This window comes from Oncorhynchus masou, chromosome 24, assembly GCF_036934945.1.
Source record: "Oncorhynchus masou masou isolate Uvic2021 chromosome 24, UVic_Omas_1.1, whole genome shotgun sequence".
In the NCBI taxonomy this organism is placed as follows: Eukaryota; Metazoa; Chordata; class Actinopteri; order Salmoniformes; family Salmonidae; genus Oncorhynchus; species Oncorhynchus masou.
In genome coordinates this window covers 71,549,203-71,562,022 of record NC_088235.1, presented here as the reverse complement: position 1 = coordinate 71,562,022, position 12,820 = coordinate 71,549,203, and positions in this window count along the sequence as shown.

Below are 12,820 nucleotides of genomic sequence, written 5' to 3'. Positions count from 1 at the left end.
GCAGGAGGTCTTTTGCCTTTTGGTAGGCCGTCATTGTAAATAAGAATTTGTTCTTATCTGACTTGCCTTGTTAAATAAAGATGAAATACATGTTCTTTTTAAATAGTGAGAATCTCTCCTTTCACAAGATAATCCATCCACCTGACAGGTGCGGCATATCAAGAAGCTGATTAAACGCATGATTGTTACACAGGTGCACCTTGTGCTGGGGGCAATAAAAGGCCACTCTAAAATGTGCCGTTTTGAGGAAGCGTGCAATTGGCATGCTGACTGCAGGAAAGGCCACCAGAGCTGTTGCCAGAAAATTCTCTACCATAAGCCACCTTCAATGTTGTTTTTGAGAATTTGGCAGTACGTCCAACCAGACAACTGATGAAACTGTAGGTTTGCACAACTGAAGAATTTCTGCACAAACTGTCAGAAACCGTCTCAGTGAAGCTCATCTGCATGCTTATCGTCCTAATTAGGGTCTTGACCTGACTGCAGTTCGGCTTTGTAACCAAGTTCAGTGGGCAACTGCTCGCCTCGATGGCCACTGGCACGCTGGAAAAGTGTGCTCTTCACAGATGAATCCCATGTTCAACTGCACCGGCAGATGACAGTATGGCGCCGTGTGGGCAAGCCATTTTCTGATGTCAACATTGTGAACAGAGTTCCCTGTGGTGGTGGGGTTATGGTATGAGCAGGCATAAGCTATGGACAATGAACACAATTGCATCTTATCAATGGCAATTTGAATGCATAGAGATACCGTGACGAGATCCTGAGGCCATTCATCAGCCGCCATCACTTCATGTTTCAGTATGGTAATGCATAGCTCGATGCCGCAAGGATCTGAAACTGAAAATGTCTCAGTTCTTCCATGGCCTGCAACTCACCAGGCATGTCACCCATGGAGCATGTTTGGGATGCTCTACCGACAGCGTGTTCCAGTTCCCGCCAAAATCCAGCAACTTTGCACAGCCATTGAAGAGGAGTGGGACAACAATCCTCAGTCAAAATCAATAGCCTGATCAACTCTATGCGAAGGAGATGTGTCACGCTGCATGAGTCAAATGGTGGTCACACCAGATACTGACTGTTTTTCTGATCCACAACCCTACCATTTTTTAAAGGTATCTGTAACCAACAGATGCATATCTGTATTCATGTGAAATCCATAGATTAGGGCCTAAATAATTAATTGAAATTGACTGATTTCCTTCTATCATCTGTAACTTAGTCAAATCTTTCAAATTGTTGCATGTTGTGTTTATATTTTTGTTCAGTGTACATAGTTTAGCACAGCGCTCTCAAACTCAGTCCTCAGCACCCCTAGGGGTGCACATTGAGGTTCTTGACCTAACACTACACAGCTGATTCAAATGATCAAAGCTTGATGATTAGTTGATTATCTGAAGTGTAGTGCTTGGGCAAAAACCAAAACGTGCACACATTGGGGTCCTGAGGACCAAGTTTGGGGAAAACCTGGTTTAGTGAATAAAATGTGGTAATTAACTACAATGACCATAATCCATTGCGCAAATACTTGCCCAGTCCTTGTCTCTTTTACACCTGCTAAGAAACAAGAATGCAGGATCGTGTGGGGATATAGAGAGCAGGTGTTGCTTTGCAAGGTATCACTACCTGAAAATACACAATCAAAGTGAAAGATAGTTGGTATTCAGCAGTCATAAAAGTATGCCTTATTTACTTTGCAGAACTACAAAATAATGATTTTGTCAGACAGCACAGGCAGCAGCTCTATAGAGATGAGATGATGACTTGGAATGAAATAATAAAGGGGGGGGGGGCTTCCACTTATCCTGTGTTTTCAATATACCCCTCAAAATACCCCTCAACAGAGGCATAATAAGTCATGTCATACTGTGTAGAATTGCAGGAAATGCGTTTTAAAATATAATTTTAAAAACGAGGGAGGACCCCCCCCCAGGACCCCGTCTACTATTCGTCCCCCCCCCATGACCCCATCTACTATTCGTCCCCCCCAGGACCCCATCTACTATTCGCCCCGACAGTATATACACCACAACATGCAGGTGTTGTGGCTCCTTTTTGGTTATTATTGCATTAAATGATTGCCCTTGGATAACAGGGAGTAATGGCTCATACTCTGGTTTATACGCCAGCTTGTTGTTGTTAACCCATAAGAAAAACTCCTATTTTCTCAAGTCTGCCAGTCAAATCCAACTATAAAACCAGAAGGCATCTGTCTTTGCATACTCTTCAACTCCAGTGTTGAGAAACAGCTAATCAGGGGGGGAAACATAGAAATAGAATGAATAGAACCGGCTTGGAACCTCTAACCGTGGCAACATTGATTGGGGAACTCATGGGTACACTCGCATTGGCTGCCTGGTATTGTGATGCAGTAATTTCCATGGTAATGAAGAATGTTCATTCAAATGACACTAACTAAAGTAGTCATGCAATGGAATGATTCAACAAATCACAGCATAGACTGATGATAACACTTCCTGCTTTTACTTCCTGCTTTTCTCCTACGGGTACAATCAGAATGGCTGCCACGCTACCCAGATGTCATCATAGTCTATTAATTCTATTTCTATGGGAAAAACAATGCAAAATGGGATCAAACTGTGATGAAAACAAGCAAATTAATGCAGTGGTCAAACTGAACAGTAACATCAAGCTGAAATAATAATAAGATCTTTGTGGGCTATGTCTCAGGATGGTAAGTTGGTGGTTGAAGATATCCCTCTAGTTGTGTGGGGGCTGTGCTTTGGCAAAGTGGGTGGGGTTATTTCCTTCCTGTTTGGCCCTGTCCGGGGGTGTCATCGGATGGGGCCACAGTGTCTCCTGACCCCTCCTGTCTCAGCCTCCAGTATTTATGCTGCAGTAGTTTATGTGTCGGGGGGCTAGGGTCAGTTTGTTATATCTGGAGTACTTCTCCTGTCCTATCCGGTGTCCTGTGTGAATTTAAGTATGCTCTCTCTAATTCTCTCTTTCTTTCTCTCTCTCGGAGGACCTGAGCCCTAGGACCATGCCTCAGGACTACCTGACACGATGACTCCTTGCTGTCCCCAGTCCACCTGGCCGTGCTGCTGCTCCAGTTTCAACTGTTCTGCCTGTGATTATTATTATTTGATCATGCTGGTCATTTATGAACATTTGAACATCTTGGCCACTTTCTGTTATAATCTCCATCCGGCACAGCCAGAAGAGGACTGGCCACCCCACATAGCCTGCAGTGCACACTGCTTCTTAACACAGCGCACATCCAACCCGGAAGCCAGCCGCACCAATGTGCCAGAGGAAACACTGTGTACCTGGCAACCTTGGTTAGCGCGCACTGCGCCCGTCCCGCCACAGGAGTCGCTGGTGCACGATGAGACAAGGACATCCCTACCGACCAAGCCCTCCCGAACCCGGACGACGCTAGGCCGCCCCACGGACCTTTATAAGTGTGCTATAGGATTTGTGCAATTTAGTTTTATTTGTGTTCTTTGTTAGCAATAGAATAAGAGTGTAATAATTCAATTATCTTTTATTTTATTTGTATTTATATACTACAATTTGTTTCTATTTGTCTTTGTTACTACTTTTGATTTGTACAGTCGTGGCCAAAAGTTGAGAATGACACAAATATTAATTTTCCCAAAGTTTGCTGCTTTGGTGTCTTTACATATTTTTTTGTCAGATGTTACTATGGAATATTGAAGTACAGTGGGGCAAAAAAGTATTTAGTCAGCCACCAATCGTGCAAGTTCTCCCACTTAAAAAGATGAGAGAGGCCTGTAATTTTCATCATAGGTACACTTCAACTATGACAGACTCAATGAGAAAAAAAATCCAGAAAATCACATTGAGGATTTTTAATTAATTTATTTGCAAATTATGGTGGAAAATAAGTATTTGGTCAATAACAAAAGTTTATCTCAATACTTTGTTATATACCCTTTGTTGGCAATGACAACGGTCAAACGTTTTCTGTAAGTCTTCACAAGGTTTTCACAAACTGTTGCTGGTATTTTGGCACATCCCTCCATGCAGATCTCCTCTAGAGCAGTGATGTTTTGGGGCTGTTGCTGGGCAACACAGACTTTCAACTCCCTCCAAAGATTTTCTATGGGGTTGAGATCTGGAGACTAGCTAGGCCACTCCAGGACCTTGAAATGCTTCTTACGAAGCCACTCCTTCATTGCCCGGGCGGTGTGTTTGGAATCATTGTCATGCTGAAATACCCAGCCACGTTTCATCTTCAATGCCCTTGCTGATGGAAGGAGGTTTTTTACACGGATCAGTCGTCCTGGTCCCTTTGCAGAAAAACAGCCCCAAAGCATGATGTTTCCACCCCCATGCTTCACAGTAGGTATGGTGTTCTTTGGATGCAACACAGCATTCTTTGTCCTCCAAACACGACGAGTTGAGTTTTTACCAAAAAGTTATATTTTGGTTTCATCTGACCATATGTCATTCTCCCAATCTTCTTCTGGATCATCCAAATGCTCTCTAGCAAACTTCGGACGGGCCTGGACATGTACTGGCTTTAGCAGGGGGACACGTCTGGCACTGCAGGAGTTGAGTCCCTGGCGGCGTAGTGTGTTACTGATGGTAGGCTTTGTTACTTTGGCCCCAGTTCTCTGCAGGTCATTCACTAGGTCCCCCCGTGTGGTTCTGGGATTTTTGCTCACCGTTCTTGTGATCATTTTGACCCCACGGGGTGAGATCTTGCGTGGAGCCCCAGATTGAGGGAGATTATCAGTGGTCTTGTATGTCTTCCATTTCCTAATAATTGCTCCCACAGTTGATTTCTTCAAACCAAGCTGCTTACCTATTTCAGATACAGTCTTCCCAGCCTGGTGCAGGTCTACAATTTTGTTTTTGGTGTCCTTTGACAGCTCTTTGGTCTTGGCCATAGTGGAGTTTGGAGTGTGACTGTTTGAGGTTGTGGACAGGTGTCTTTTATACTGATAACAAGTTCAAACAGGTGCCATTAATACAGGTAACGAGTGGAGAACAGAGGAGCCTCTTAACTTCTTGAAACTCCCCATCCCGGATCTGGGTTTGTGACTAAAGCCTCAGGCTCATTAGCATAACGCAACGTTAACGATTTCTGAAAATCGCAAATAAAATGAAAATAATGCGTCTGCTCTCAAGCTTAGCCTTTTCTTAACAACACTGTCATCTCAGATTTTCAAAATAGGCTTTTGAACCATAGAAATGGACTAATTTGTGTAAGAGTATGCAAAGCTAGCATAGCATTTTGAGTAGCATTTAGCACGCAACATTTTCACAAAAACCAGATAACCAAATAAATAAAATCATTTACCTTTGAAGAGCTTCTGATGTTTTCAATGAGGAGACTCTCAGTTACATACCAAATGCGCAGTTTTTCCTGAAAGCGTCTGTGTGTAGGAGAAATCGTTCCGTTTTCTACATTGCATCTGGCTACCGAAACGAACCGAAAATTCAGTCACCTACAACGTAAAACTTTTTCCGGATTAACTACATAATATCGACCGAAACATGGCAAACGTTGTTTGGAATCAATCCTCAAGGTGTTTTTTCACATATCTCTTCATTGATATGCAGTTCGTGGGAAGCTTGCTTTCCTCTCTGTATCGCATGGAAAAATACTGGCAGGTGACTTTTGCGCACCAATTTCGGCGCAGGACACCGGGCGGACACCTGGTAAATGTGGTCTCTTATGGTCAATCTTCCAATGATCTGCCTACAAATACGTCACAATGCTGCAGACACCTTGGGGAAACGACAGAAAGGGCAGGCTCATTCCTCTCGCATTCACAGCCATATAAGGAGACAATGGAAAACAGAGCCTCAAAAATCCTTGTCATTTCCTGGATGCCATCTCATCTTGGTTTTGCCTGAAGCTCACGTTCTAGGGTACGCACAGAGAATATCTTGGTATTTCTGGACACGTCAGAGTGTTTTCTTTCGAATGCTATCAATTATATGCATAGTCGAGCATCTTTTTGTGACAAAATATCTTGTTTAAAACGGGAACGTTTTTCATCCAAAAAATGAAATAGCGCCCCCATAGATGTAAGAGGTTAAAGAAGGTCTGTGAGAGCCAGAAATCTTGCTTGTTTGTAGGTGACCAAATACTTATTTTCTACCATAATTTGCAAATAAATTCATTAAAAATCCTACAATGTGATTTTCTGGATTTTTTCCCTCATTTTGTCTGTCATAGTTGAAGTGTACCTATGATGAAAATTACAGGCCTCTCTCATCTTTTTAAGTGGGAGAACTTGCACAATTGGTGGCTGACTAAATATTTTTTTGCCCCACTGTATAATTACAAGCATTTCATAAGTGTCAAAGGCTTTTATTGACAATTACATGAAGTTGATGCAAAGAGTCAATATTTGCAGGGTTGACCATTCTTTTTCAAGACCTCTGCATTCCGCCCTGGCATGCTGTCAATTAACTTCTGGGCCACATCCTGACTGATGGCAGCCCATTCTTGCATAATCAATGCTTGGAGTTTGTCAAAATGTGTGGGTTTGTGTTTGTCCACCCACCTCTTGAGGATTGACCACAAGTTCTCAATGGGATTAAGGTCTGGGGAGTTTCCTGGCCATGGACACAAAATATTGATGTTTTGTTCCCCGTGCCTCTTAGTATTCATTTTTGCCCTATGGCAAGGTGCTCCATCATGCTGGAAAAGGCCTTGTTCGTTACCAAACTGTTCCTGGATGGTTGGGAGAAGTTTCTCTCAGAGGATGTGTTGGTACCATTCTTTATTCATGGCTGTGTTCTTAGGCAAAATTGTGAGTGAGCCCACTATCTTGACTGAGAAGCAACCCCACACATGAATAGTCTCAGGATGCTTTACTGTTGGCATGACACAGGACTGATGGCAGCGCTCACCTTGTCTTCTCCGGACAAGCTTTTTTCCGGATGCCCCAAAAAATCGGAAAGGGGAATCATCAGAGAAAATGACTACCACAGTCCTCAGCAGTCCAATCCCTGTACCTTTTGCAGAATATCAGCCTGTCCCTGATGTTTTTCCTGGAGAGAAGTGGCTTATTTGCTGCCCTTCTTGACACCAGGCCATCCTCCAAAAGTCTTTGCCTCACTGTGCGTGCAGATGCACTCAAACCTGCCTGCTGCTATTCCTGAGCAAGCTCTGTACTGGTGGTGCCCCGATCCCAAAGCTGAATCAACTTTAGGAGACGGTCCTGGCACTTGCTGGACTTTCTTGGGTGCCCTGAATCCTACTTCACAACAATTGAACCGCTCTCCTTGAAGTTCTTGATGATCCGATAAATGGTTGATTTAGGTGCAATCTTACTCAAATCAAATCAAATTTTATTTGTCATATACACATGGTTAGCAGATGTTAATGCGAGTGTAGCGAAATGCTTGTGCTTCTAGTTCCGACAATGCAGTAATAACCAACAAGTAATCTAACTAACAATTCCTAATCTACTGTCTTATACACAGTGTAAGGGGATAAAGAATATGTACATAAGGATATATGAATGAGTGATGGTACAGAGCAGCATAGGCAAGATACAGTAGATGGTATCGAGTACAGTATATACATGTGAGATGAGTATGTAAACAAAGTGGCATAGTTAAAGTGGCTAGTGATACATGTATTACATAAGGATGCATTCGATGATATAGAGTACAGTATATACGTATGCATATGAGATGAATAATGTAGGGTAAGTAACATTATATAAGGTAGCATTGTTTAAAGTGGCTAGTGATATATTTACATAATTTCCCATCAATTCCCATTATTAAAGTGGCTGGAGTTGAGTCAGTGTCAGTGTGTTGGCAGCAGCCACTCAATGTTAGTGGTGGCTGTTTAACAGTCTGATGGCCTTGAGATAGAAGCTGTTTTTCAGTCTCTCGGTCCCAGCTTTGATGCACCTGTACTGACCTCGCCTTCTGGATGATAGCGGGGTGAACAGGCAGTGGCTCGGGTGGTAGATGTCCTTGATGATCTTTATGGCCTTCCTGTAACATCGGGTGGTGTAGGTGTCCTGGAGGGCAGGTAGTTTGCCCCCGATGATGCGTTGTGCAGACCTCACTACCCTCTGGAGAGCCTTACGGTTGAGGGCGGAGCAGTTGCCGTACCAGGCGGTGATACAGCCCGCCAGGATGCTCTCGATTGTGCATCTGTAGAAGTTTGTGAGTGCTTTTGGTGACAAGCCGAATTTCTTCAGCCTCCTGAGGTTGAAGAGGCGCTGCAATATCCTTGCATAGGAAGCCCTTTTTATGCAAAGCAATGATGATGGCACGTGTTTCCTTGTAGGTAACCATGGTTGACAGAGAAAGAGGAAGAACCCAGACAGGAAGACCACGTCTGTGACTCAACCCACTCAAGTGACGCACCCCTCCTAGGGATGGCATGGAAGAGCACCAGTAAGCCAGTGACTCAGCCTCTGTAATAGGGTTTGTTTTCCAGTTCAACAGGAGTGCACATCCCTCAGACCATCCGGTGGGAAGACATCCTGTGCCAGTGTGATCTGAGCGCAAGCGTCCAGTTGTGGAGACTACAGCACAATGAGCCTGTGGACAGACAGGTCAGTAACACATAAAATATGTGATTGAACTTACGTTAACTACATTACTTTAGTTGGCTGCTTTGAGGAAAACTTGAATGAAATTTAACCTATTCTTGGAATCTATTGTTTGTGTATAGTCTTTAATAATTGTTCACTTGTTTTTCAACCATGTCAGGTACAAGCAGGAATTACTGGGGTCTTCAGCAAGTAAGACACTGGGGGGTAAGAAATGATTTTAAAACCACAGATATATAATTCCCACTGTGTACATGATAACCATAGCGACACTTGACCTCCACCACTGCTGTGGTGCCCCCAAGACTATCTGGTGAGGCACCCAGGATCCCAGACTGCATGACCCAAAGCCATGGCTCCTGCACATCCATCCCTATGGACATTTTGAATGACTTGATGCCCTCCTCTTTGTTATGTGCCCCACTTTACAGACAACACCCAATCCAACAACTGATCTGAGGACCCTTTTTAGCGACATATCAATCATATAGTGGGAAGGATCCTATAAATCAAGACTCTGTGAATGTATACCACACAGAATACATACATACATACTGTGCCTTTGAAGATTTGTCTCTGGTCATGAAACTACAATACAGGCTGGATGTCTAAACAAAGTCAATTCTGAAGGTCAATAGTTTTTTAGATTAATTCTCAATGACAACATTCCAGAACTGATTTATCACTCATCCAAGTCTGGTATCGTGGTAATCTGATTAATTATGATATAATTGATTAAGTGGTTCTTACCTTGTCAAATGTTGACAGCACTTTAGAACACATTGTATTGCTAAGATCCTCAAACTTAACTTAATAGCTACCAGTGGTGGAAAAAGTACCTAATTCTCATACTTAAGTAAAAGTAAAGATACCTTAAGGTAATGACCAGGGATGGACTCTTGATATCAAGCAGATGTGCCCATGACTGAGGCAGGCAATGACCAGCAAGGACTTGCACACAGAGTTGCTTAATACACAGAGTTGCTTTCACATTGCAGCACTTCAACTAGATGAGATGCATTTAAATATGGAATGTATTCATTATGGATTTTTGCTTTGATAATGTTTGTTCTGTACAGAATTAAAATAGTGTGCAGCAAAATTAAACGAGTGACTAAACCAAGGCTGGTTTAAAATGTAGTTTGTGGTGATTAAAATACTCTCACTCATGAACATCCCAAATGACAACATGTATTTTTTCATATCATTGTTCACCATGGCTGGTAATCACAATTCTCATTACTGTATCTTTTTTTGGATCATAACTCTCTTCCAACATATACAATTCAACCTGTAGAATTTTCATTTCATGTTCTTCCTTCAGATATTACATTTTATGCTCATGAAATTCTCTGGCTAACTTTTCATGTAAGCTGGTGGCAGCATCTCTCAGGGATGCTATTGCAGATGTGGAGGGTACACACTCACTGTGCACGGGCTCTTCCAACCTGTTCACATTCCTTTCCTCTGGAAAAAGAACACAGAAGCACAAATAAACTCATATGGTCCTTAGAATGAAAGAATAAAGATTGACACAGAGAGTAGAATATATTTACCAAAGGAAGTAACCAATTTACTTTCTTAGGTATATGTAGCATTTGTGCTCAGTTTCATCTGAACTGTCCAAATGGTCATCGTCTGGTATATCATCCAGAGGTTGGTCATTGTCTGGTATACCATCCAGAGGTTGCTGGTGCTCTATTATTCCAGACAGCAAGTCACTCAATTCCTCAGTCTTTTTTGGTGGTCCACCAGCAATAGTAAATCGCTCTCTTCTGATCTCTGCATTCTCTATTTTTAAAGCTAGTTTAAGGTTCTTCCACAGAGTCTACAAAGGCAGATATTCAATAAAAGTGAGGTCACCAAAATATGAATGTGATAATAATGATCTCACCTGAGGTTGTTGTACTCTTCTGGTTACATTTTAATTTGCATTGAATTCACCGCAATGTGCAGCCCAACCACTCTTTATTTTGCTCAGTAGCAGTAGTATGGTTTTTAATTTCAATAACTGGATGGTTTGACAAAACTTATTTTAGTAGCATTATTTCATACTCACTAAAGTTTTTTGAACAAATTATTTGCACCTCTGCCATTGTTTTGTCTCAAGATTCACACCAGTAATGGTGTTTTCAATTCCTTTCTGAGTTTTTACGAGCACCATTAGACCAACAGCATGTGCTCATGCTTAACCTAATGCTTAACCCAGGTGTTCTCATTTAGGCCTACTTACCTTACTCCAGGACTCCATAGTCTCCGACTAACTAAGCCAAATTTAAGCCACATTCATGCAAGCTACTTAAATGTCCTAGTTTAACCAGTACAGATTGGGGCGGCAGGGTAGCCTTGTGGTTAGAGTGTTGGACTAGTAACCAAGAGGTTGCAAGTTCAAATCCCCGAGCTGACCAGGTACAAATCTGTCATTCTGCCCCTGAACAGGCAGTTAACCCACTGTTCCTAGGCCATCATTGAAAATAAGAATTTGTTCTTAACTGACTTGCCTAGTAAAGGTAAAATATATATATTTTTAAATGCCGTCCCTTTATATAATTCTATGATTAGGTAGCTGCCTAGAGCGGCAATTTGACGAGGGCGGCCATTTCTGAGTTAAACTGATCAAGACGCACCCCCAGCAACACATAACACCTCACATTATTTTGCCTAAATGATAACTTCTCTCACCCAGTGGCATTTTCATTTGGCTTCACTAACAACAAGAGGGCTTTGTTGGAGCCTATATTGTCCTATATAAAAAAAGAGGTAGGCCTACCTGTTTGACAGACAAAATTATGTTATAATAGAAATCAATAGATTTGTTGGTAGCCAAATCCTCCAATACTGTCACCATGCACTCCTTAAATACCTCCGTGTCTGGGAAGGGCTTGGTGTGTTTGGTTAAAACCAGGGCTCAAATTGAGTGAGGGTATGCCATACCCTTTGATAAAGAAAAGGGCAAAATGATACCTATTGTTAGCTTTATATTTTGAAATAACTTAATAAAAAGTATGCGGATTATATAAAGCGTTCTATAACAATGCTTAACTCCATGATGCATTATGCTAGAAAGAAAGCTTTAAAATGCCCACAAAAGATGTGACTCTGATGCATATGGGGATATATTGATTCCTCACTATGACATTCTGAAGCTGTGGTTGTGGCCTTCAATATTGGAGGAGACAAAACATGAACTTTGCTATTTAATTATTTGCAAACAGCAGCGGTTTGTTGTAAACAAGAAACTCTGGTTTGACATTGGAGAAATATGGTAAGAATGCCTGTTTCTCTCCATTCTTCCCTGAAACTTCTATTTTCATTGTCCACCTTTCTTTTGAGACATTTTGATAGAACATCTGTTGATTGCAATCTGTTTTTCCACAATCAATGCACAAAGAAATGTAAAACTCATTGAATAGAGATATTGGTTATTTGGTCTGTGTAATCAGATCGAACATATTAGGATATGTTAGTGACGTTGAACTGATTATATAGCCTGCTTTCCAGATGTGTAAAAAATTGTGTTTAATTAGCCTATGAATTAGGCTAATAATATATTCTGTTCTGCTGACTACGAGCTGAGAAAAAAATTTGCGAGGCAAACTTATTGCTGACCCCTGCTGTACACTTGCCTATTTTAGTTGAGCTGGGATAGGAGGGTGGCCATTTTTTGTCTCGCCTACATTTTTTTGGTGCATGTGAGTGGAGGGTCATACTATGGAATCAATATCATGCCAAATGTATTTACAAATGTAAATCACCAATCCACAAATGTAAATCACCAATCCACAAAAGTAAATCACTATCCACAAATGCAATTCACTATCCACAAACAAACACCTTTTGATTTTGATTTGTAAATCGATATATTGCATTAGAATTTTTTTTATAACTGCAGATATTCAGGTAATTTCCAAAGGCCTTAAGTAAAATGACTGCCATAAAGACACAAAGTTGTCATGTGTAGAAAGAGATTTGTAGTCGTAGAAAAAAGTTGATCCCATAAAAGTTGATTCCAATGATGCTGTTGACCCGGATCACTGGTTGCTGTGGAAAAGGAGGTTAAAGGGGTTGAGTGTAACCAGTATGAAATGACTAGCTAGTTAGCGGTGCTCGCTAATAGCGTTTCAATTGGTGAGGTAACTCGCTTTGAGAACATGAACTAGTTTTTCCCTTGCTCTGCAAGGACCGTGGCTTAGTGGGCGATAGGTATTTCGATGTGTGCAGAGGGTCTCTGGCTCAAACCAGGGTTGTGTTGGGGTGGGGCGAGGAGAGGGACGGAAGCGATACTGTTACAAAGT